Here is a 26,165-nt window from a genome sequence, read left to right as displayed (position 1 = left end):
TACCACAGACTTCCCTGCAAGGTTCATGGGAAGTAAAACTTGCCCACATCCCTACCTCACAGCTCTGTTACTCTCTATTTGCATGTAATTCGCTACACGCCACAATGATACTTGTGAATCTGGGGACGTGTAAGAGACACTGGATGAATTCCTCTGGCATGTCACTGACTTCTCTGTAAGTCAAAGAGCAGATCAGATTAGTGTCTGCCCCATACAGAACATAAGTACATCTGTATCTCACATGTCTTTTTTGTACTCCTAGCAACTAGCATACGGTAGATGGCCAATAAATTTATTCATTTACTATAACTGAAGACGGGGCTGAGTTGCCAAAGTTCATAGAGCCTGGGTAAAGCCAGAACTTGAATCCAGGCCTCCTCCTCAACCACTCTTAAAATACCCAATGAGGCCTTTCAAGGGAGCATCTTCATGTATTTATTGTTAAGACAATGAAAATGTCAATGTGAATTAGTATTGTTTGAATTCATATAGCTTTATCTATGAGAGTAAGATACAGAATTAATGTGATCTTAAATAACATTATCAAGGAAAAAAAAAACACCAGTTGTGTTCACCTAAGATGCTTGGTACTAGAGTCCTTAGCAATCTCTGTTATTAAGACCTAGATGAGAAGTAAAAGGGTAGCAATTCTCCTTAACCTCATTTTCATACTTTCATCACTTCCACTGTATCTCAATCAATGATAACATTACAAGCTTATTTTTTAAGTGTTGTGATTATCAGCTACACTGCAATTATCTGTTCATTTGTCCACATCCTCATTAGGCTCTAAACTCTTCAAGGGCAGAACCTCTGATGTTCCCATTGGTATCTCCAGAGAGCCTGGATCTGCGCCTGATTAGACTGTTGGCTGCTAGCTGAAACATGAATGAAAGAGTGAGTGACAGAACGCCTTCGTGCCTTTCCAGAGTTTCATATCAATGGGTTCTCTAATGTATCCACATCCGAGATTCACCTAAGAGCTTTAAAAAACAGATTCTGGGGCCCACTCCTAGAAATTCTGATACATCTGTCTCTTTGAAAGTTCCCTAGGTAATTCTGAGGAGCAACCTGCTTTAGGAACCACTGCTATATTTATAAACTGGGATTTTAACAACAAAATCCCCTGCAGCCTTTAAGTTTTGTCACCCAGACAGTATCCATAAAACTATATTACACTGACAGAGCCTAGACTAGGACAGTGGTCTCAAGGGCAAGCTTCCTCCTCTCCCCCCAACAAATTCTGTTCTAATTCCTTGTCTGCTCTAACTCCACCAGGGGGGGGGAGGAGGCGTGAGGAAATTGCCTTTCAAACCGTTACCTCTCAAGCTGAAATAAAACCCCATCAAGGGACTGGGCATGGTGGCTCACACCTGTAATCCTAGCACTCTGGGAGGCCTAGTCGGGAGGATCGCTCAAGGTCAGGAGTTCAAGACCAGCCTAAGTGAAAGTGAGACCCTGTCTCTATTAAAAATTAGCTGGACAATGGAAAACATATAGAAAAAATTAGCCAGGCATGGTGGCGCATGCCTATAGTCCCAGCTACTCGAGAGGCTGAGGCAGAAGGATTGCTTGATTCCAGGAGTTTGAGGTTGTTGTGAGCTAGGCTGATGCCACAGCACTCTAGCCCGGGCAACAGAGCGAGACTCTGTCTCAAAAAAAAACAAAAAAACAAAACAAATCCCATCAAGGCAGAGATCCGTTCTGGTATTTTTCAAACACACATCACATATAACCAGCATGCATTAAGTAGAGTAAGCTCTTTCCTTACCCACTCTGAAATGCTGTAAAAATACCACCATCAGCAGGGGAGACTCTAACACCTGTCCTCACCTCTTAAGCCAGGAGTCAATGAAAGCCAAGTTGGTAAAGCTCAGCAAGGACAGGGAACATATCTATCATGCTCCTTATAATCCCCAGCAGCTGTGCTTAGTACATAGAAGGAATTTATTAACTACTTGTTTAATCACATCAAACCGAACTGGGGATGCTGCTGAGTGGCTGCTGCTGCCAAATCGTGGCACACACTTGGCCACAGGCAATTCTGTATACAACTTGGAAGGAGGCAAGGTGGGCAATGGGAAGAACCTGGATGCTGGCTAAGAGATGTGGGCTCTGGCTCCATTATCAGCAGCCCCAAGCTGAGCCATTTCCTATTGTGTTAGTTTTGCTGCCTGGACTAAATGGTCTCAAGCTTTCTTCAAGTGAATTTGGTATCTAAGGGAGGCAGCCTCTGAGAAGGTCCCCAACAGCCCCCTCCTGCTGATACTCATACCTCCACGTAGTGCCCTCCCATGTTGAACCAGGGTTGTGTGTGTGACCAACAGAATGTAACAAAAGGGATGGTATGCTACTTCTGGGGTGGGTGACAGAAGGGATGGTGGCTTCCATCTTGGTCAGTCGGCCTGGTTCTGTCTGTTTCTTGGATCACTAGCTCTGAAGGAAGCCAGCTGCTGGGTTGTGAGCGGTCCTAGGAGAGGCCAACGTGGCGAGAAACAGGCCTTCTGCCAAGGGCCACCTGAATGAGCTCAGACACCCATCTGCTGGCCCAGTCAACTTCAGGTGACAGCAGCCACCACTGCAACCTCAGGAAAGACCCTGTGCCAGAACCACCCGCCTACCCTCTCTGAGATTCCTGCCTCTCAGAAACTGTGAGATAATATGTGTTTTTGCATTTCAAGCAACTAATTTGGGGGACAGGGGTACTTTGTTACTCAGTAATAGCTAAACGGCTTAGAAACTAATGAAGTCAGTGGGGTTATTAAAGGAAGAAGAGGGTCTTAAAAGTCAACCCTCTTTCCCCTTGCTAGCCTTCCTTTTGGTTACTACACATAAATCAAGGCACCTAATTTTATAAAGCATGGCCTAATAAAACAGACAAGTCCCCCTTTGATTTAACTGGAACAATGAAGAGAAATGAAAAGGCTTCTTTCTAAAGTATAAAATTTGGTTATGAAAACAACAGATTTTTATTACTGGCCTGAGACAAGGGATTTAACATTTATTGAGTATCTACTGTGTACCCAGAGTCTTTTCAAAGACTCAATAAGGATCATTTTCTAGATGATGAAACTTCAGAGATTTTAAGCAACTTGGTCAAACAACAAAGAAATAGAGCCCTTTAGGTTTATATGACTTGGGGTGGACAATTGTCCTGGTTTTTTTCAGTTTCCTGGGATATAAGACTTTCAGTGCTAAAATCAGAACATTTCCAGGCACTCCAGGAAGAGTTGGCCACATTACTTACTGTTAAGTAACTCACAAAGTTAAGTTACTTAACTTTGGAGTTGGTCCAAAACTTGTGCTCTGTGCAAATCACCACACGGTTGGTTTTTAAAGTACATCTTAAAGCTGTCATTTGGCAGGTTATGATGTGCAACGAATTTTGTCATCTACTAAAATGAAAACCACAAACCTCTCCAGTCTTTATCACACAGTACACCCAAGAAAGACAGTTGGGGTTTTTTCTATGAAAGAGTAAAACAATTGCTGTTCTTATGATACACACCAGCATGGAAACTTTCAGTTTAAGAGATTCTACAAATTTTTGCTTCAGAATAGCAATTGAGTCCACAAAGGACACCACTTAACTTTCACTCGGGGCCTCAACAGACCCTCCAGTGCTGACAGATGACTGGGTGGGCTCCGCACCAAGTCCAGTGTTCCAGCAGGAGGGACAGGCAGTTCTCTTCTACGAAAGCTCAGAAACAGCCAACTGACACCACTGGGAACCTCAACATTAAGTGGTGCTCCTGTGGTTGTCACACCTGGTAGGTCAGTGAGGCAGTGTTGCTACAACAGCTCTAATCTTTTCTTTTTTAAAAACACCCACTGAGATGGCTATAATCATAAAGACAGACAATAACAAATGTTGGCAAAGATATGGAGAAATTAAAATATTCATATATTCACTGTCAAATGGTACATCTGCTGTGGAAAATAATTTGGCAAGTCCTTGAAAAGTGGAACACAGAGCTACTGTATGACCCAGCAATTCCACTCCTAGGTATGTAACCAAGAGAAATGAAAACATATGTCCACCCCAAACCTGTACACAAATTTTATAGCAATATTATTTACATCAGTCAAAAAGTAGAAACAAGGCCGGGCGTGGTGGCTCACGCCTGTAATCCTAGCACTCTGGGAGGCCGAGGCGGGAGGATCGTTTGAGCTCAGGAGTTCGAGACCAGCCTGAGCAAAAGCGAGACCCCATCTCTACTAAAAAATAGAAAGAAATTGGCTGGACAACTAAAAATATAGAAAAATTAGCCGGGCATAGTGGCACATGCCTGTAGTCCCAGCTACTCGGAAGGCTGAGGCAGGAGAAGCGCTTGAGCCCAGGAGTTTGAGGTTGCTGTGAGCTAGGCTGACGTCACAGCACTCTAGCCTGGGCAACAGAGTGAGACTCTGTCCCCCCCAAAAAAATAAATAAATTAAAAAGTAGAAACAACCCAAATGTTCAACAGGTGATGAATGAATAAATAAAATGTGGTACATCCACACAATGGACTGGTACTGGCCCTTAAAAGGAATGAATTACTGATACTTGCAACCACATACATAGAGATCCTCGAAAACATTTTTACATGAAAGATGCCAGACACAAATGGCCACATATTGTATGGTTTCATTTATAAGATATGTCCAGAATAGGCAAATCCATAAAGACAAAAAGTAGATTAGTGGTTGCTAGGGGCTGAGGAAAGGGAGAAATGGGAAGTGACTGATACTGTTTATGAAGTTTCTTTCTGAAGTAATGAAAAGGCTCTAGAATTAAACACACTTAAAAAATGTAAAATAAACTTAAAAAAAAAAGTTACTTATAAAAAGCTTTAAAATTCTGTATATTCACATCCACTTCCAGAAATCTGTACTAAGGAAACAAAGCAGGTCTGCATTAGGTTGATCTATTAATATAAGATTGTCATCAGTGATATTTGTAACAGCAGAAAAACTGGGGACCAGGGGCATAACCTTTAAATATCCATCTAGAAGTAACAAGCTACAGAAATTATGGTACAGGCATACAATTAAATATTATTCCATCATTAAAATGAAGTTTTTGGGCATTTATTTCAGAAAAATGAAAACTTATGTTCATACAAAAATCTGTATACGATGTTCACAGCAGCTTTATTCATAACAGCCCAAAGCTGGACACAATCAAGATGTTCTTCAGTGGGTGAACTATTAAACTGTGGTACATCCATACCATGGAGCATTACTCAGCAATAAAGAAGGACAAACTGTTGATACATGCAACAACTTGGATGACTCCCCAGAGAATTAAGCTGAGTGAAAAAAGCCAATCCATTTATAAAACTTTTTTGATATGACAAAATTATAGAGATGGAGAAGAGATCAGCAGTTGCCTGGGTTTAGAGATGGTGTGGAGGAGGAAGGAAGAGGCTGTGGTTATGCAAGGGTAATGTGCTAAGATTGCTTTGTATCTGGACTGTATTAATGTCAACATCCTGGTTGTGATATTGTGCCACAGTTCTGCATGATGTTACCACTGGCGGAAACTGGGTAAAGGGGACTTGGGATCTCTATTATTTCTTACAACTGCATATGAATCTACAATTCTCTTAAAAAGTTAAATTTTTTCAAAATCCACAACAGTGAGAAAAACAAACCAACAAGACCAAGCATTTGATTTTTTAAAAATATAACCAATATCCTCAACCCAATCACATATGGTGGTGACTTTTGGGGCATCTGTAACTGTTAAGGATGGTTTGTGTAGCAAAGGATTAGTCTGAACTATGACTCCATTCACAAAAGCTTAAGACTTTACCTATATGTCAGTGTTTTAACGACTCTTCATTTTCACAGCAGTCTGATTCAGCTTCCCAGTAAACATTTACTTACCCAGACTACTGAGGTGATGGGGATACTGTTTTGATCAGTCTAATGTTCTGATTCACTTCAAGGGATCACACATCTCACATAGAGACCAGTTTTCAAAGAGTAAGAAAATCATGCAATATACCAAATATAACCTTCCTGAATAAAACATAATCTTTGATGATTGAGAACCATTTTGTGATCCTGAAGTATTTCTGAGTCAGAATTATAAATGCCAAATCTCATTTTACAGTATTATAGATGAGTAGGCACAGATAATTGGGATAAATCTATAAATCTATTATGACTCTATGGCTTTATATAATAAGTTTCTGTAATCTGTTTCCTTACCACTTTCCTTTCTCATAAATGGAATGGAGAAAACTTAAGTTTTAAGACTGTCAGATTCCAGATGTTTTTGATAATGAAAAAACAGTAACAACAGCTTATCATATTATGAAAAACAAATACTGTGCTTTCTTCCATCTTTTGGATCATCATCTTGTCAATCCACTGGGGAATAAAGGGGTTAAGATGCACTTTTTACAATGTGGAACCACCATGTGATTTGTACAATTTAGTAGGGTGAGGAACAGCACGCTTGTGCTCTGCTCTGGGCTTTTTGCTGCCTGTCAACAGGAAGGTGCCGTTCAACCCCCATAGCTCTTCAGAGCACAGTGGACATTTTCCAGAAAAGGCTGAGATGACTTCTGTAACCCTCCCTGGAAATTCTCCAGCAAGATTACATCTTGTCTTGGCAATGCTTCTCTTCTTTTCACCAAGTGCTACTTTCAACAAATGTGTCACTGTGTTTAAAATTCCCTTGACAACCATTAAAAGTGAAATACTGAGAATTAAGGCCCTAAGGTGATTACACTTTAGTGGAACTGCAGGATTTTAGCAAGTCACATTAAAGTATTAATAATGGAATATTCTAATAAGATTTTTCCTTCATTTCAATTCTTCCTAAGTACTAATATTCAACTCTGAGCTGTCACAGAAGCCACTTAGCTGTAACAAAATGAAGAAAGGAAAACCAATGATCAAATTAACATGAAGTCAATCAGGTGCCCACCTAAAGCCAGATCATTAAGGGAGAAACACCAACAGGTCCCCAATGAAAATTACGGACACAGTGAAGGAGGAAAAAGAATACCTATTAGTGTATAAAACATATAAAAATTCTTTCCTAGGGAAGTCAATCAAGTGAAAATTTTAGGAAAAAAATTTAGACTGTAAAACAGTACATAGCATCATTTAACAAGATGCTTTTACTGAGCACCAGATGTGTTCAAGGCACTATGGCAAGTGGTAGAGATAGAAAACATGGTCCTTTTCCCCCTAAGCTCAGAAACATAGCTGTCATCCAGCTGGGACTCATGTTTTCAGCTCATTTCAAAATGCAGAAATTCAACACAAATTAACAACAGTTCAACACACACAGAGCCCTGAAAGGCAGGAACACTTAACTGGTAGGAGAACAAGGGGTAGCTATAATATGGTACAAAATATCCTACTTTGATTTGGAAAGGCTACCGTATATTTTCCTATGCAGAATCCAACAAATATAATTATTTGAAGAAAATCAGGCCAGGTGTGGTGGCTCACACCTGTAATCCTAGCACTTTGAGAGGCCAAGGTGGGATGATCATGTGAGCCCAGGAGTTCGAGACCACCCTAGGCAACACAGAGAGATCTTATTTCTACAGGGGGGGAAAAAAAAAGTTAGCCGGGTGTGTTGGTACACACCTGGAATCCCAGCTACTCCAGAAACTGAGGTAGGAGGATCCCTTGAGCCCAGGAGTTTGAGGTTGCAGTGATCTATGATGATGCCACTGCACTCTAGCATGGGCAACAGAGAGAGAGCTTATAAAAGAAAGAAAGAAAGAAAGAAAAGAAAGAAAGAAAAAGAAAGAAAGAAAGAAAGAAAGAAAGAAAGAAAGGGAAGGAAGGAAGGAAGGAAGGAAGGAAAGAAGGAAGGAAGGAAGGAAGGAAAGAAGGAAGGAAGGAAGGAAGGAAAGAAGGAAGGAAGGAAGGAAGGAAGGAAGAAAAGAAAAGAAAAGAAAAAAGAAAAGAAAAGAAAAATAATGTGACTATGGAAGTAGTGACATGTTTAAAATGAATTATAACACAAAAAAATTTAATATATGCCATGAGGTTCAAGTAGGGAAAGGAGTGGAGTATCTTAGCCAGCTTGGGCTGCTGTAACAAAATACCACAGACAGGGTAGGTTAAACAAAAGACGTAATTTTTTTTTTTTTTTTGAGACAAGAGTCTCACTCTGTTGCCCAGGCTAGAGTGCTGTCTGTGGTGTCAGCCTAGCTCACAGCAACCTCAAACTCCTAGGCTCAAGCCATTTTCCTGCCTCAGCCCCCTCAAGTAGCTGGGACTATAGGCACACGCCACCACGCCTGACTAATTTTTCTGTTTTTAGTAGAGTCAAGCTGGTCTTGAACTCTCGACCTCAAACGATCCTCCCGTCTCGGCCTTCCAGAGTGCTAGGATTACAGGCCAACACAAGACATTTATTTCTCACAGTTCTTGAGGCTGGGAAGTCCACAATCACAGTGCCAGCAAATTTGGTTCCCGGTAAGGGTGGTGAAGGCTCTTTTCCTGGCTCACAGATGGCTGTACCTATCCTCTCTTGGGGTGGGAAGCACTGGTCTCTCTTCCCCTCCTTATAAACATACTAATTCCATCATGGGGGCTCCACTCATGATCTCATGTAAACTAATCACCTCCCAAAGGCTACACACCCTCTTAATATCATCAATTTGGGGGTTAACGTTGCAACATATGAACTTTGGGGGAACAAACATTCAGTCCAAAACAGAAGCAGTTTTTCATGTAAGAGGTAAAGGGAATGACTGTTTATAGAGTCTAAAGAAAATTACCACTTTTAAAAAACCTAGTTGCTAAGGTGAATCATTTTCATTCATTTCGTCAACTTATCAAAACACATAATCTCCACTTTATGAAAGGGTATGTTCCAGATGTTCATTTGTAAATCAGTCATCTGGCCTTTGGAAAATAATTTTCTATAGAAATAATGTTATATTAGTCTTTAACTTTTAGGAATCCTACAGCGATTGTGAAAATCTGATTAAAGCAAAGGACTTTCTCCCTATTCCCAAATGACAAGAAGTCTGGATAAAACTGACATTTATAGAGTCCCCAAAATCCTAGTAGTCCCCAGTCTCCAAGCTAAAAACCCTGGCCATCAGTGGTTGATAGATCTCCAGACCAGCCCTAAACTACTTAACTCATAATGAAGTAGCACCAGCAGGACTACAGCTTCTCACTATTTCTGTGAGAAAATGTAATCTGTAATATTTGAATTATGGTCCTCTGGGCTCTGACACCATACTGTAATAGTATATACTGTAATACTACCTTGCGTAAGCTGCTAAACCCATACAGACCTTAATTTCCTGATCTATAAATACGGGAATAGTAACGCTTATACCTCATCTGGGGTTGCTGTGGGGACTGAATGAGATTACACGAAGCAATTGGCACAATGCACAAGCACCTTAATTTATGGCACCTATTTTTTAATATCATCAGTAAACATTCATCAGACATACATGTAACGTACTGTTGCAGGCATTGGAGACACAGATATCCATAAGACCATAAACACGCCGTCAGAGAGGTCAGGGTCTAGCAAGAGAGGGAGAAATGGTTAACAACTATAATAAAGTGATAAGGGTGTAGAGGAGGAACCAGGGGGATAAGGAGAGAGCAGTCAATTCTACATGGGGATCAGTAGGTCAGGTGAGGCTTCACAAAAAGAGTAATAGCTAAGGCTTGCCAGTGGGGATCAGACAGGGAGAGGAGGTAAGAGAAAAGTGAAAAACAATGTTGGAAAAGAGCTCCGGTGTATGATTTTAAACTGGGTGGGAGTGCCATTCGATGAGTCAGGAAGCACAGGGGCAGGCAGGCAGGCTGGAGGAAGGCAATATGGAAAGTTCTGCCCACCTAGAACTTTACTACTTTGCTATTAATTTTATTCATCATAAATCATTACACAGTTTCATATCTACGTTTCCTGGCTTGAAACACTGAATTAGGAGGCATGCCATATATTTTGGATTAGTGGAGTGCAAATTAGTGAAAACTCACTGTACTGATGTTCTTACAGGGAAAAAAATATGAAAGATGAACTGTACATTAAGCACATAACGTGAAGTGTGAGAAAGTCAAGCTTTAACTAGGAACTAAGCCACACATTTGTTTAGGGACTTATGTGATCTTGTTGTCCTAAGAAAACATTAAGCCAGCTATGCTCTAACAGGAGTTACGCACTTTAGGAGGTTGAATGATTTAGCAAATTGCGATTTCCTTCACTAAATGATCTGCTAACGACTGAATGCTTACAAGGAAGCTTTTCGAAGTACTTTCTCCTATCATATTAACATCTCTCCAGGAGACTCTGATACCCATTTAGCACCTAATCTAGCTCACCATTTCAAATGATGAGGTTTTTTTTCTTATTTTCAAGTCCTTTTCTTCACAGATCATAATGACTATAACAACTAATGCTTACTCCATCCTTACTATGTGCCAGTCTTTCAGTTATAAATTTATGAGGATAATCTCACTTAAATCTCATACAAGACCTCTCACATATGCCCTTTTCACAGATGAGTATACTGAGGCAGACAGCAATTAAGTCACTTATCCAAGGTCACACTAAGGGCAGGCAGACTGACTCCAGAACCTACTCTTTCAACCACTACAATCTACTGTCTCCCAATGTTACAATAAAAATTAAATGCTTTCTACAATCAATGTTCCTTGTAGAAAATTTGGAAAGTAGAGAAAAAAATATTTGTTTTATTTTGAAGTAAAAACAAGAAACAACCAAGAGTGTAGCAGAATCCATGTTACCCCTTCTACCATTCACAAATGGAGTGATCTTGGGCAAGTAAACCTCTGAAAACCTCAGTTTTCCCACCAGGAATATTCCCTTCAAATGAGAATAACAAGAATACCTAATCAGATGAGATGGTTCATGCAAAGCATACAATAGTATCATGGAGCAACGCTACTATTCTATAATAAATATATAAATAAAATATAAATAATTTTATTTCTTCTACTTTTTCTATGCTTTAAAATACCACATACTTGCGGCCAGGCGTGGTGGCTCATGCCTGTAATCCTAGCACTTTGGGAGGCTTGAGGTGGGGAGGATTACTTGAGCTCTAGAGTTCGAGACCAGCCTGAGCAAGAGTGAGACCACATCTCTAAAAAAACAAACAAAAAAACCCCAAAAACACATACTTGTTATCGTAAATTTCAATGCCATAGCAATCATTTTTTTCCATTCCAATAGTATATTTTACTTAACCCAATGTACCTAAAATATTACCATTTCAACATGTAACCAATATAAAAATATATTTTTTTGTACTATGTCTTTAAAATCTAGTAGGTATTTTTTTTACTTATAGTCCACACATTTGAGCACTAAATTTCCCTTGGAAATACTTGATTTTTATTTAGATATCATAAAATTTGCAGTTGAAAAAATAGATTCATATACCCAAGTTGTTCTAAACACATTTAAGTTTTCTAATAACTGAGTATCAGTTTTTCATTAAAATGAAAATGTAAAAATGTACTATCTCAGTCACTCTAGTCACATTTCAAATGCTCAGTAGCAACATGTGGCTAGTGGCTACCACACTGGAGAGTGCAGCTCTAAAATGCTCTCTTCCCTAGGGTTACTTTGGATCTTCAGTTTTTAATAATGTGCATGGATTTTGGCCTCATTTCTTGTTTAGGATATAATTAATATTCCCGATTTCCTTCTTGATTAGTTCCAAATTCCTTTCTTCTATCCAACTTCCCTTTCTTTCCAAGACATGCCTGTTCATTTGGTACAGCTAGAGCTCTCATTTTGTTCACTGTACTGTCGTTCAGTATAATGAGATTAGTTCAGGGCTAGAGTCCTCTCTTGAACTTCTCTTTCAATATATTATGCAAATCCCACTTCCCTCTATTTTAATCATGCGCAGCCCTTTGTAATCTTTGTAAACACTTTATATTTTCAGAGTATGCCCATATTATCTAGTTTGATCCTTGCAACTGTAGAAAGGAGATCTGGTATTAATCCTACTTTACAGATAAGGAAATATCCACCAAGCAGTTTATAGATTTGCCCACATCACACAGAGATGAAGATGAATTGGACTCATGTTTCTTAACCTTTGTTGTAGTGCCTTTTTCACTACATTACGACACAATACCCTTCAGAAAAGGCTTCCATGGACTATCAGACCCCATCCAAACTTATATTGGATTAAAGATTTTTAGGATTAAAAAATGAACAAACAAAAAATTCTAGTACTACCTCAAATTACCTGAAATAAAATTCTGAGAAACTGGCTTGTTACCCCAAAGTTTATAAAAACTTGATTGAAAATACTCATTTTAAAAACAGGATTCTTGAATTCACTTAAATTACTGTCTTGCCGTGAGGTGGCCTGGAGGGTGTATATGCATGAGATAAATGGGAAAAGAACAATTACAATGGCAATAGCCAACTGAATTCTTCCACCAGCTGGATTCCTTGGTGAACTTCGCATAGGCTCATCCCCGCTGAGAGCTCCCTGCATTCTTCCTCAGTAAGATGTTCTGTTGTGTGCATACAGAGAACCAGAGAGAGTACACCAAGCCGACAGCCAACACCATGCAAAAGAATATGGCCAATTAGGTCAAAGAGTCTTAACAGGTACCACAAAATTCCTTTCCAAAACATTTTTACCAATTAATGTTCCCACCTGCAAGGTCTATGTAAACAGCCTATACAACTGCACCATGGCCAGAATCTGGCAATTCCGTGAAGGAAAAAAATATTTTTCTCACTAATTCAATTAGTCTAATACAAAATGTTCTGGCTAACACTTGCAACGTAAAAAAATGAATAGCAAATTCTGTGCATCCTTTGCTTTCTAAAGGATTAATCTGTGAATATAAGCTGGTATTTGTTATTCTTTCTTTCAGGTTATTAGTATATAGTAAATGGAATTGTCTGCGTTCCACAAAAATTCCCCCTCAAACTAAGGAGCTAAGTCTAATTACCAATTTTTAAAATCTCTAAGAAGCATTATGCCTCACATAAACAATAGTGATCCTTCAGAACAAACATGGATTTGAAAAAGCACAGTACAAGCACTTGCTAAGTATCTATTTTGTCTAGGGACACGGACTCTTGCTTTTTAAAAAATTGAATCTATAAACCCAACCACAAAGGAGCCCTTTAAAACAACAGTAAATTCAATTCTCATAAAACTGTATTTTAGAAAAAACAAATGTTTCATGTATTTAAGAACCTGAAGTATGAAGACTCTTTCAGTTGGTTTTTTAACTGTATACAAAACATTTTTCATTTTTGCTAATCAGTAGCTGAGTCAGCCAAATTTGGTTTATATCATTAGTATTACTGTCAATAAAACAGCATAAAACAGCTTGATTTTTCCAATCCCTTGTGGAGGCACTAAGTGAGCAGTTAGAAAAATATTTTGACTTGTTCACAGTGAAATTTCATATGCATGTCACAGGACATAAAAATGAGAAACGCCAAAGAGTCTTCTTGCCTGCACTTTTTGGCTCAATCACCACACCAAGAAGAAAAAAAAAACAGCATAGGAGACAACAGTTTCAATTTAGAATCAACCAACTCCTACCTGGGTCATAAAATCCTCATGATAACAAGTGGTACACTATCTGAGAATTAAGTCACACTGAAAAGAAAACTATACCCGCAAAATGTTGGGCAAGCACTGGGATAAGCTATCCAAGTTTTAATAGGATGAAACATCATTAGCTATGGCCTAATTTGTCCCAGCATCAAACAAAGCTTGCATCATTATAGACTGTAATGCTTCACTAATGAGTTAAGAGGATTTCGTTATGAAACCGTAATATTCTTCCTTTATCAAGTCCCTTGCATCAGGACTGTAACATCCTTAAAAACAGAAAACACACCAAGGATAATAATCTTAATAGCAGCTAACACTCAACACTTAATTAGTACTAAGCACCAAACCATGCAACCATGCACTTCACATGCACTATTTAATTTAATCTTCTGAAAATGCCCGTGAAGAGTTATTTTTTTCCCATTTTACTGAGGAAATGGGGGCTCACATACTAGAAGTGTACAGGCCCATAGGCCTGTACTTGGTGAAAAATAGGATTCAAACCCTGGCTGCTGGCTCTACAACCTGAGCTAACTGCCACTCACGCTGAGATCAAATTTAACTTTGTCTGCTAGGAAAATATGAAAGTGTACCGAACTAGCAACCTACAGACGCCTGTAACACACTACTGGGGCCCAAGCAGTAATTTCAAGTTTATGTGAAAAACAACTTGTGCCCAAGGCAACCTAACACCAAGACAATGATGTACAAAATAGAATGTCAGTGAGTCAATGGTCACACTAATTATAATGCTTATATGACACACTTGATTTAGGTTCTCTTCCCTATTCAAATGAATCATCAGACAGATTTTGTTGTCCTAGAGCAGAATAAATGAGCTCATATTAATTCTCAGGTATCAGGCCTGCTGAGAAATGACATAAAAGCAAATATAGTGATAACACGATTTCAGTAAAGGCTCAAACGGAAACTTACGGTTTGAGTGTCCTGGAGGATAACATGACATGGAATGAGAAATTTGTCTACTGCATTCAGCACTGGTCGGTTTCTAGAGCCAAAATGAGTAATGAGTTTTTCCCATATTCCTTTCAAAATACGGATAAGCAGCATCTAGGAAAATCAGTTATAGATCTATCTCTATCTATGGATATTATAAGTTTATGTAATTAAAATACACATTTAAGAAACATGAACTAAATAGAGTTAAAAGATTTAGGGGGGAAAAATACAGGCCTATAGCAATGAGTTTCGGATAACTACCTAGCCTCATATTGAGACAGAAAGTGGAGAAATGGGCTATTATAAAAAAAAAAAAAAGATAAAAACCACTCAGAATTTCTTTATCTCCAAAGCGAGTCAAAAAGGAGAAGAATTAGTTTGAGGTTTGACATAGGAAAGAACTTCCAGAGAGGTATGTAAACACTAGAAAAGGCCCGAGGAGATACTGCATAAATGAGCCCCCCACCTCTCTTCAATGGCTGGGAGTACAGATTAACCTGAGGCCAAGGACTTTTTTGGGCACTGATTACCCTGTTCCATGTAAACTGAAACAAGATAGAAAAGCACTGTGTTAAAAGTCACCTAGTCTTCCCAGACTTTGCCCTGCACCCTAGATCTACTCTCCAACATGAATATCCTATACTTACTGCTAAGTTTTCAGGTAGGTTAGTTCACAGCTTATTCTCCAAAATACCATATGTTTTCATACTTGATTTACTACTGACCAAATTCACCTGCATCTAGACGTCCTATCCAAGATCAGAACAATTTATGGATAAATACATCAAAGGAGAATCATGTGAGTGTTATTCTTCAATCTAAAACACAACTTCCAAGCTAAGATATCCATTGCCATGTCTTAAGCCAAATGTATTGTACTTATGTCCAAATGTCATTTTTAAAAAAGTACCCATATTTTATGTTATCATTTATGGGAAATTATGAAGGTGATGCACCATCTGTGGCTATTTATGTGTGTCAACTATTACAGGCACTCTTCTGGATGGAGTGACCCTGAAAGAGTTTACAATTGTCCAATACAACTGGAGCCACATGGAAGGGTAACAATATGACATTAGCATGCGGTAAAAGAGGAAGAGGGCCAAAAGGGTGGGGGCTGTGGTGACGGAGGAGATTCAGGGCCAGGACATTGGGAGAGGCTTTCCCAAAGTAGCAGGGCTTCAACTGTGGCTTAAGAGACCAGTAGGTGTAAGTAGCTGACGGAACTACTACCCACAGAGTGGAGGTGGGAGTGGGCTGCCATACTCTGGGAAGAACTGCAACACTGGGTGGGCCTGAGAAATGGCTCAAATTCTACCTCAACTTACTGAGAAGCTATGCAAGTCACTGGCATGTATGTGTTCGCCCTCCAGTGCACCAGAAAACCAAGTCAGCGATGACTTAAAGCACATTAAAACATGAGGACGCTCCATAAATATTTGTTAAAAGAATTAATTCTAAGCAGAGCATCAGAGAAGACTTCATGCAAGCGGCATTGGCCAGGTTATTGAGTATTTTGCAGGATGGAAGAATGTTGATTGGGTATTTCAAGCTGAAGGCACAGCCTGAAGAGATAAGCAGGCACGAAAGGAAACAGTAAACAGAAGGGGCAGGGCAGGGTATCAGAACAATTCAGATCTCTGAGCCTGTTGGAGCTATCTCTTGGGTACCTTATAAATACCCACTTCTTGACATCTGCACCACAGTCCCACATCAAGGCCCATTTTTTCTTCCAGTGGCCTCCCAGCTGGCTTTCAGCATCTGCTCTTGTCCCCTCCTACCCATCTCCACATTGCACCAGTGTTCTTTTTAAACCACCAAAATCAATCTCCTGCCTGAAGCCTTCCGCCCCCTTGCCCTCTGGATACTATCTGCAAGCCCTCAGGGACCCCTTCACACCCTGGTCCACACTTGCTTCCCAGCCCCACTTCTGCCCCCAACCCCACCCTTCCACCTTCCTCTCACCTTCTCCAGCATGTTCTCCACTCAGGCAGATCCCATAGCAGGGAAAGCTCCCTTACCCTCCCGCCCCACTTCCCTCCTATCTGTGTTCTAAGCCTGTGCTTAAAGATGGTGTACTCCAGAGAAATCCTCCCTGATTCCTCCCCAGAGCCCCAGACCAGGTTAGGTCCCTCTGTGTACATTCTAATCATGCCTCAAATACAAATTATTTAACATATGGTTAATATCCAAGTCCTTCAGGGTATGCTGGGTCATGAGGCTGGAAAGAGACTAGGCCCTAGAACCCTGCCCTAGGCACCAGCAAGAATGGGGACTCAGCTTTCACTGCCTTCACCAGAGGAAGAAGCCACCCAAGAGCTGATTTCCTCACATGGCTGAGAGAAATTTTTTTTTTAAAGAAGGTCTGCTTTCCAACACCCTGCTTCCAACTGAGTGGGAGGTGCTCACGACAGGAGCACTGCCCAGCCGAGCAATGTTACCGATTACAGAGCTTTACACTTCGCTTGCCTCCTTAGAAACTTGGTTTGTCCACTGCTTACTGCAGAGGACAGCTATGGGTGACTGATCTACAAACAGAAAAGATGAGCTCATTTTTCCACATGCACTAACTTGGGACCCCAAATGTGCCCACTTTTGAAATAAGACATTCCTCTCCCTCATAACGCAAGTTCCCACCCACCCTCCTCTCCTCACACCGTCACTGGCAGTCAATCTGATCTCAGTGATTATCATCACCAGCGCAGATCTTTGAGCCTCACCCTCCCAGATCCGGCTCCTCAGCGGGCGGTTCCCAGCTCCGGCTGGACCCCCCCAGTCAGCCATTCCACCAGTACGGCTGATGCCACACCCACTCCTGCGGTGCCTCAATCCTAGGTAGATCCAATTGGCTGAACTGAGGGTTGTGCTGAGATTCAGGCTGTCCCTATCAGTTCCTCGAAATTCCTTCTCCTTCAGTCTTTGTTCTTGACATGCTACATAAGAGGGTGGATGAACCTCAAAAACATGCTGATAGATGCCAGATACAAGAGAGCACATATTATATGATTCCATTTTTATGAAATATCTGGAATAGCAAAATCCACAGAGACAGAAAGGAGATGAGTGGTTGCCAGGGGCTCAGGAGAAGGGAGAAAGGAGACTGACTGCTAATGGGCACTGGTTTCCTTTGGGGGTGATGAAAATATTTTGGAATGAGAGGTGACTGTAGCACAACACTGTGGATATACCGAATGCCACTGAATTGAACACTTTATTTATTTTTATTATTATTATTTTTTAAGAGACAGGGTCTCACTCTGTCACCCAGGCTGGAATGTAGTGGTGCAATCATAGCTCACTGCAGCCTCCAAATCCTAGGCTCAAGGGATCCTTCTGCCTCAGCCTCCCAAAGTGCTGGGGTTACAGGCATGAGCCACTGAGCCCAGCCTGAAGACTTTAAAATGGTTAATTTTACATTATGTGGATTACACTTCAATAAAAAAATTCAAATACTTTAAAAGTTCACTCTTTTCCCTACCAATTCATAGAGTGTCTTTCCATCCCTCTACTTGTGCTCAGGATCTTTTCCCACCTCTTTGGGCTCCCATTTCCTCTTTTACCTTCACTTTCCTCTTCCACGGAATGAATCCTTTTTTTCTGACAAATCAGTTCCCAAACTAAGTATCCTCCCCAGAATCCTATTTTCCTCTCAAACCTCATTTAGAACGATCTCAAGCTCTCACAAAAAGCAACCAATACCAGCAGCCTCCATTTTTTCACCTTCCATATCCCTCTAGTTCCATTTCCAACAAGGCAGACTTGCAGATAGTAAAAACCTACCTGCTACCACACATCTAATTAAAACTGACAGATAAAATACAAAAAATACTCTTGTTAAAATGAATGGAATTCTGAGGTCTGGAACAAATTCTGCAAGGAATTCTGAGGTCAGGAACAAAACAGGAATGAGTCACTAAAAAGAAACTGCCAGGTACCCCTAGCATCGCGCTGTTCAATAAGATAGACGTGGGCCACATGTGCATGTTTCAGTTTAAATGAATTAAAATGAAATAAAAGTTCAGTTCCTCAGTTGCATTAGCTATATTTCAAGCACTCAATAGCTGCATGTAGCTAGTAACTACTATATTTAACAGTGTAGGACTGCTGGTGTGGTGGCTCACACCTATAATCCTAGCACTCTGGGAGGCTGAGGCAGGAGGATTGCTTGAGCTCAGGAGTCAAAAGTGAAACCCTGTCTCTACCAAAAAGAAAGGAGGACAAAAAACAAAACAAAACAAAAAAAAAACCCCAGTCGGGCATTGAGGTGCACGTGCCTATAGTCCCAGCTACCAGGGAGGCTGAGGCAGAAGGATTGCTTATAGCCCAGCAGCTGGAGGTTGCAATGAGCTACAATGACGCCACTGCACTCTACCCAGGTCAGCAGAATGAGACTCTGTCTCACCAAAAACAAACAAGGCAACTGAAAATCACTCCTCACAGCCCCTGACCCCTTCAATTTAAAAAAACAGAACAAACTACAAAATATACTCCATAAAAAAAAAAATCTCAGTATCTAGAAATAGAGTAGCTCAATTGTACTGATACCTGATTCAGGTACCATAGAACCTGAGGTTATAAACCTCTTGAAAGCATTCCCTAGAGTAAAATCAAGGGGAGGCTAATGCTCTATTTGCAGTCCCCAAAGCAGAGCTCTACCTGATCCTACATTACATAAAAAAGGTCAGAGTCATCTTTTTGTACATGAAATTAAAGGTAAAATGGCTGTATAAAGTAAGATGGAGATGTGAGACATGATACAGCAAATTTTTATCAAAACAAAAGCATTGTCCAAACTCAACCATCAAAAAAAAGGTCACGTAGTATCAAACAGGCATGAACAAAAAAGAAATCAGCTATTTTTAAAACTAGTACAAAATTCAGCAAACCTGAAAACCTAAATATTATGATGTGTAGATAGCAAAGACAAAAAGATAAAAAAATAAAATGAACATCTGGAAAGCTATTAATGCTACACTGAAAACTTAATCTCTGCATTTACTCCTTCCTGCTATGGATATGGATATTTATTTATTTATTTATTTATTCATTCATTCATTTATTTATGGAGAGAGACTCTCATTTTGTCGCTCCAGCTAGAAAGCAGTGGCATCATCATAGCTCACTTGCAACCTCAAACTCCCTGGCTCAAGTGATCCTCCTGACTCAGTCTCCCAAATAGCTGGGACTATAAACGCATGTGCCACTGCACCTGGCTAGCTTTTCTTTTCTTTTTCTTTTTTTTGTAGAGACGGGGGTCTTGCTCTTGCTCAGGCTGGTCTCGAACTCCTGACCTCAAGCAATTCTCCCTCTTTGCCCCCCAAGGTACCAGGATTACAAGTGTGTGCCACCGCCCAGCCTGGATTTTTAGTTGAAAAATTAACCACTAACCACTACAGCCTTCCCATAGAACTGTGGTCCCCAACCCAGGGGCCAAAGACTGGTATCAGTCCGTGGCCTGTCAGGAACCAGGCCGAACAGCAGGAGGTGAGTGGCAGGGGAGCAAGGGAAACTTTGTCTGTATTTACAGCCACTCCTCATGGCTGGCGTCACCACGTAAGCTCCGCCTCCCATCAGATCATCGGCGGTATTAGATTCTCACAGGAGCAAGAGCCCTACTGTAAAGTACACATGTGAGGGATCTAGGTTGCACGCTCCTTACAAGAATCTAATGCTTGATGATCTGAGATGGAGCTGAGGTGGTAACGCTAGGGCTGGGGAGTGGCTGCAAATACAGATTATCATTAGCAGAGGGGTCTGACTGCACAATAAACGTAATGTGCTTGAATCATCCCAAAACCATCCCCTAACCCCAGGTCTGCGGAAAAACTGTCTTTCATGAAACTGGTCCCTGGTGCCAAAAAGGTTGGGGACCTCTGCCATAAAGCACCAACCCAAGCAACTAGTGTTGTGAGGAGAACACGGATTTACTTCTAACTATTATCCTATCTATGTAGGGCATTCTACGGTATGTTCATTTGATTAACTCCTGCTGGAGTTCAAATGTGAAGGTGTCACACATATCCTGTAGCATAAATAAAAAAATTTACTCAGGACACAGGGAAACAGTAGGCAGTAACTGCTGAAACAAGAAGAAAAAAATGTTTTAATACGTAAGTAGAAGGGTGGTCCTTCTTTAAAAATACAATGCAATAGGACCTATTAGTACAAGGATTCCCAAAGTGTAGTCCATACGCCCCTGAGGGTCCCTTGGCCCTTTTTAGGGGTTCTCTGAAATCAAAACTATTTTCATATTACTACTAAGAGATTACTTTTGCATTCTCATCTCTGTCACCATTGTAAAGTTTTCCAGAGACTGCATAGTGTGTGATATCTCAAAAAGGCAGAAGCAGCTAAAAGGCTGCAGCTGTCTTAAGACAGATGCTTAAGAAACTGGCAAAAATGTCACGGGATGTCTGTTTTCACCAAACTTTTTTGTTTTGAAAAAATGTATTTTTCATGAATAGGTTATTTATGTTATCATGTAATAAGTTAATATTTAAAAATAATTTTTAAATTATTTTAAAATAATTTAAAATTAATTTCTAGTAGGATAAGTACCAATAGATAAAATCCACAGAAACAAAAGCTCTTTGAGGGTCTCAATAATTTTTAAAAGTTAAAACTTTTTGAAAACAAAAAGTTTGAGAGTTGTATTAAAAACTGCACAAAGAATTTTTTTCCCCGGCCGGGTGCAGTGGCTCACGCCTGTAATCCTAGCACTCTGGGAGGCTGAGGCGGGTGGATCGCTCAAGGTCAGGAGTTCGAGACCAGCCTGAGCAAGAGTGAGACCCTGTCTCTACTAAAAAAAAATAGAAAGAAATAGAGGGGCGTGGTGGCGCATGCCTGTAGTCCCAGCTACTGGGGAGGCTGAGGCAGAAGGATCGCTTGAGCCCAGGAGTTTGAGGTTGCTGTGAGCTAGGGTGACGCCACGGCACTCTAGCCCAGGCAACAGAGCAAGACTCTGTCTCAAAAAAAAAAAAAAAAAAGAATTTTTTTCCCCTTTATGAGGTTCTCAACTGAGAAAGCAAATATCCCAAACACACATCAAAAAGAATTAGTCTTTATACAGATATGTTCTGAGAAATGCATCCTTAGGTGATTTCAGTGTTGCGTGAACATCATAGAGTATACTTACACAAAACTAGATGGAATAGCCTACTGCATACATACTCAAGCTATACGGTATAGCTTATTGTTCCTAAGCTACAAACCTGTACAACACGTTACTATATTGAATACTGTAGGCGACTATAACACAATGGTATTTGCATATCTAAACATACCCAAATACAGAAAAAGTACAGTTTAAATATAGTATAAAAGATAAAAAATGGTACACCTGTATAGGGCACTTATCCGGAATGGAGCTTGTAGGACTGGAAGCTGCTCTGAGTGAGACAGTGAGTGAGCGGTGAGTGAATGTGAAGACCTAGGATATTATTGTACACTACTGTAGACTTTATAAACACTGCACACTTAGGCTACACTAAATAACGAAAAGATATTTGCACTTCTTCCATAATAAATTAACTTTAGCTTACTGTAACTTTTTTCTTCATACACTTTCTTTCTTTCTTTTTTTTTTTTTTGAGACAAGAGTCTCACTCTACTGCCCTGAGTAGAGTGCCGTGGCGTCAGCCTAGCTCACGGCAACCTCAAACTCCTGGGCTCAAGTGATCCTCCTGCCTCAGCCTCCCGAGTAGCTGGGACTACAGGCATGCGCCAGCCACCATGCCCGACTAATTTTTTTTTTCTATATATTTTTTAGTTGTCCATCTAATTTCTTTCTATTTTTAGTAGAGACAGGGTCTCACTCTTGCTCAGGCTGGTCTCGAACTCCTGAGCTCAAACGATCCACCCACCTCGGCCTCCCAGAATGCTAGGATTACAGGCGTGAGCCACCACGCCCAGCCTTTCTTTTTTTTTTAAGAGATGAAATCTCACTATGTTGCCCAGGCTGAAGAGCAGTGGCTTTTCACAGGTGTGATCGAAGTACACTGCAGCCTTCAACTCCTGGCCTCAAGTGATCCTCCTGCCTGGGACTACAGGTGCGTGCCACTGCACTCGGCTATTATAGACTTTAGAGTTTTAACTCTTGGCTCTTTGGTAATAACACTTAGCTTAAAACACAAACACACTGTATAACTGTACAAAAGTATTTTCTTTCTTTATATCCTTATTCTACAAGCTTTTGTCTATTTAAATTTTTTTTTTAAACTTTTTTTGTTAAAAACTAAGAAAGAAACACACATTAACCTAGGCCTACACAGGGTCAGGATCATCAATATCACTGTCTTTCACCTCCACATCTTGTCCCACTGGAAGATCTTCAGGGGCAATAAAAGGCATGGAGCTGTCAGTTCTTAAGATAACACAATGCCTTCTGGAATATCTCCTGAAGGACCTGCCTGAGGCTGTCTCACAATTCCTATTTTCTAAGTAGGAATATACTCTAAACAATAAAAAGGATAGTCAATATATAAACCAGTAACAGTCATTTATTATCATTATCAAGTATTATATACTGCACACAACTGTGTGTGCATATAACTGCACTGGCAGTGCAGGAGGTTTGTTTACATCATCACCACCACAAACACATGAATCATGCACTTAAGACACGCATGCACTTAATCATGCACCTAAGACATTAAGATGGCTACAGCTTCACTAAGCAATAGGAATTTTCGGCTCTATTATAATCTTATGGGACCACCACTGCATGTGCAGTCCATCACTGACCGAAATGCGGTTATGCAGCTCATGACTGTATTTGACTTTAGCAGTTAAATTAAACTTGGAGTACACAGAATTTAGAAACTGAATACTCAAATATTTGAAGTTAGTTAAAACATTCTGGAAATGAGCTAATAATAATGAATAAAATTTATAATAAATACATTGTAATTAAAAGTACTCTGTGAAACAAGTTTTTACCAATTCCCTACTGACTGATCAAAGTGTATACAGTATGGTATTAAGAGAAACTCAACAGGACCAATCAAATAGGAGTGAGCTGATTTTGACATTACTGTGTGTATAAAAACTGTGAAAGTTTCTTTAGACACTGCATGACACTAACTACTCCCCTTCCAAATGAGGACTTTCCTCAAAGAAACTTATTCAGCAAAAACTAAAATTTTAAATCATAAATAATAAGAGAAAGCTTCCTGTGGTTAAATTACATTAGGTAGTACTGAAATAGAATGTATTCAATTAACAACCACTACATAAATGCTAAGTGTTTCTATACATAGAGAGAGAGAGAGACACACACACACACACAGAGAAGGGAAGGGGAGTGGGAAAGAGATGGGGGCAGGAGAGAAGGGAGGAAAGAGGGAGGGGAGGATGAGAGGAAGGGAGAGATTAAGAGCTCAGAATCAAAGTCAAAAATTCACTTTCCTGATTTCAACTTGCCACAACACACACTTTCTTAAAACCATTCTTGTCATTTGCCTATCAGCTCAGTCAATTTTCATCCGGTACTAGTTTCTTTGGCTTATTTTGCTAATCAGTTCAAATTGCATCACGTAGGAGGTTCTTCAAAACTTTAGCCACCCTCCCCCAAAACTACAGCTAAGGGGCAGCTTGGGCCACTATCTGCCCTCTGCATCAGGGGCTGGACCTCAGCTGACTTCTTAAAACAGACTCCTAGCTGAAGGAAGAAAAACGAGTCAGCAAGGAGGAGAGGGGAGAGAAAAATGAACAAAGGAGGGAGGGAGAAAATTATATGACACTCCCTTCCCCAAAATAAGATTTGAGAGTGACATTCCACCTCTCCAAGCATGCCTTTCAGGGCTGGAGGAGTATTCCTTTGCAAGAGAGCAGTGTCAACGAGAGAACAAATCCCATGTGAAGCTCAACACTTCCTGCTATAAAGGTGCATGCCATATCCTCATGTGTCATGAAAAAACTCAGTGCTTTTAAACTAGAGCTCAGAGCATGCATCATTAGGTCACAGTCAGAGAGCAGACATTTCCAAGTTTCTCCCTAAGAAATGTTTTGTTTGCTGTCTTAGTTTGAAAAACATAACAGAGAAATGCCTATAAAGCCAAGTGGACCATCTCATCAGGGGAAACCAACTTGATTTGAAGAAAAAGGAAAAAAATCATGACTGTTTACGATGGATAGTACAGCTGAAATGTTAATAATGGGCACCCAAAAACAGTACTAACACCTTCTCCTCCCTCTCCATATTATGTCTCAATCAGTTTATGTTGCACTTGGTTTGTTCTTTCAGGATGTTTTCAGGGGTTTGTCTTACAGGGATATTGATTAATGTAAGTGACAATCCACAATTTAGCACACATAAATCTTTTATCAAATCAAAGGGCAAAGGGAAGGGAGAATGGATAGTTTAGTCGGTCAACTTAGAAGGAATGGGATCTCTTGTTTCAGTCTTATTTGCCTTTCTGGAGAATGAAATATAAGTAACGATAATTGTAATTAAATGCATGTGTGGTTTACAGAAATCATTACATTAGTCATAGCCCATATCTTAACAGGATTTAAAAATTTTTAATTATATTCAGTATAGTCCTCATTTAAAAATCTTTTTCACCTGTAAACTCAAATTCATTGGTGCAAATGACATTAGGTGGAACAGTGACCAAGGAGAGATAAAACACCATGGAGACAGGTAGAGAGACAATGTGGTACCACAGAGACAGATCTCTAATGTCAATATGTTCTACACAGTTGCTTTCTTAGGAAAACAGGCTGTACTTTTAATCACTGCAACCAAGTTTTGTTTTGAAGAACAAAAATGGATTTCTGAAACCAAGAACTTTTAGCATGTAAAGAGGTCCAAAATAAGTGTCTGATGGCAAACTGACATTTTAAGGACAGATGTGAACATGTTATAGCAAGCAGCATCCACTTCCCCTTTTCCAGCACAAGCCATCAAGTTTTATTTGGGACTCCACCCTCTGTGCCCAAGGGTGACTGAGTGACAGACAGAACAGCCAGAGCCAGAGAGGCTCCCAGGAAGAAGACCTGCAGCACAAGGTAAAATACGCAAGGGAGGGTCGCAGAACTGTTATTGTCTATTTATTTTAATTTACTATTTATTTAATATTAACTTATTGTATTTTTATTCATTAAAATTTGATGGTACAAAGAATTCAAATTGCAGCAAAAATAACTTAGGTTAAACACTAGGAAAAAAATCTCTTAATTTTAAGGTATGTGACACATTGGACTCAGAAGGCTTGCTGAGTCTCTTTCACTAGTGAAATTTAAAAGGTAAACAAAAATCATGACCAATGACACCTAATCCTGCATCTCCAATCCCAACCTCAAGGGCCAGTTTCCTTCTGACCTCTCTCCACCTACACAGGATGCACCTGAACCTCAAATTCAACAAACCAAAAACTGAATTCATTACTCCTTTACAATCTTCTCTTCCTTCCAAATTCCTTATTTCTGTTACTAGCCCCATACCCTTCCCAAGAACCCAGCCCCAAAGGCAGGCTAGACCCCTCCCTCTGCACTGAACACCAGGCCCACCACCCTTCAGGTCCTGGTGATGGCCCCAAAATGCCCACCATGCCCTGGCTCTCCCAAGTTAGCACATTCAAGTGTGGCACAAAGGAAAGTATAGACAGAGAAACAATTTCTGGTGCTGCTCTACGGCTAGCTGTG

The 26,165-nt window shown here is 40.2% G+C and overlaps 1 protein-coding gene across 3 annotated transcripts in view; it reads right to left on the bottom strand.

The window, feature by feature from the left end:
• ELOVL5 (ELOVL fatty acid elongase 5) overlaps window positions 1–26,165 on the bottom strand; it is a 79,470-nt gene that overhangs the window by 40,254 nt on the left and 13,051 nt on the right. Inside the window, exon 1 of one of the 3 annotated variants that reach the window (XM_012648597.1) lies at window positions 14,496–14,518. The exons of 1 other annotated variant lie outside the window; for it this stretch is intronic. The gene's annotated coding sequence lies outside the window, so the exon portion shown is untranslated. Of the gene's footprint in view, window positions 1–9,434; window positions 9,445–14,495; window positions 14,519–26,165 lie in introns of those variants that run through there. One more of the 3 variants, XM_012648598.1, reaches the window with a different exon arrangement.

Source organism: Propithecus coquereli, unplaced genomic scaffold (genome assembly GCF_000956105.1).
Source record: "Propithecus coquereli isolate 6110/MARCELLA unplaced genomic scaffold, Pcoq_1.0 Scaffold29, whole genome shotgun sequence".
NCBI classification, from domain to species: Eukaryota; Metazoa; Chordata; class Mammalia; order Primates; family Indriidae; genus Propithecus; species Propithecus coquereli.
This window is presented reverse-complemented; position numbering and strand designations above follow the sequence as displayed.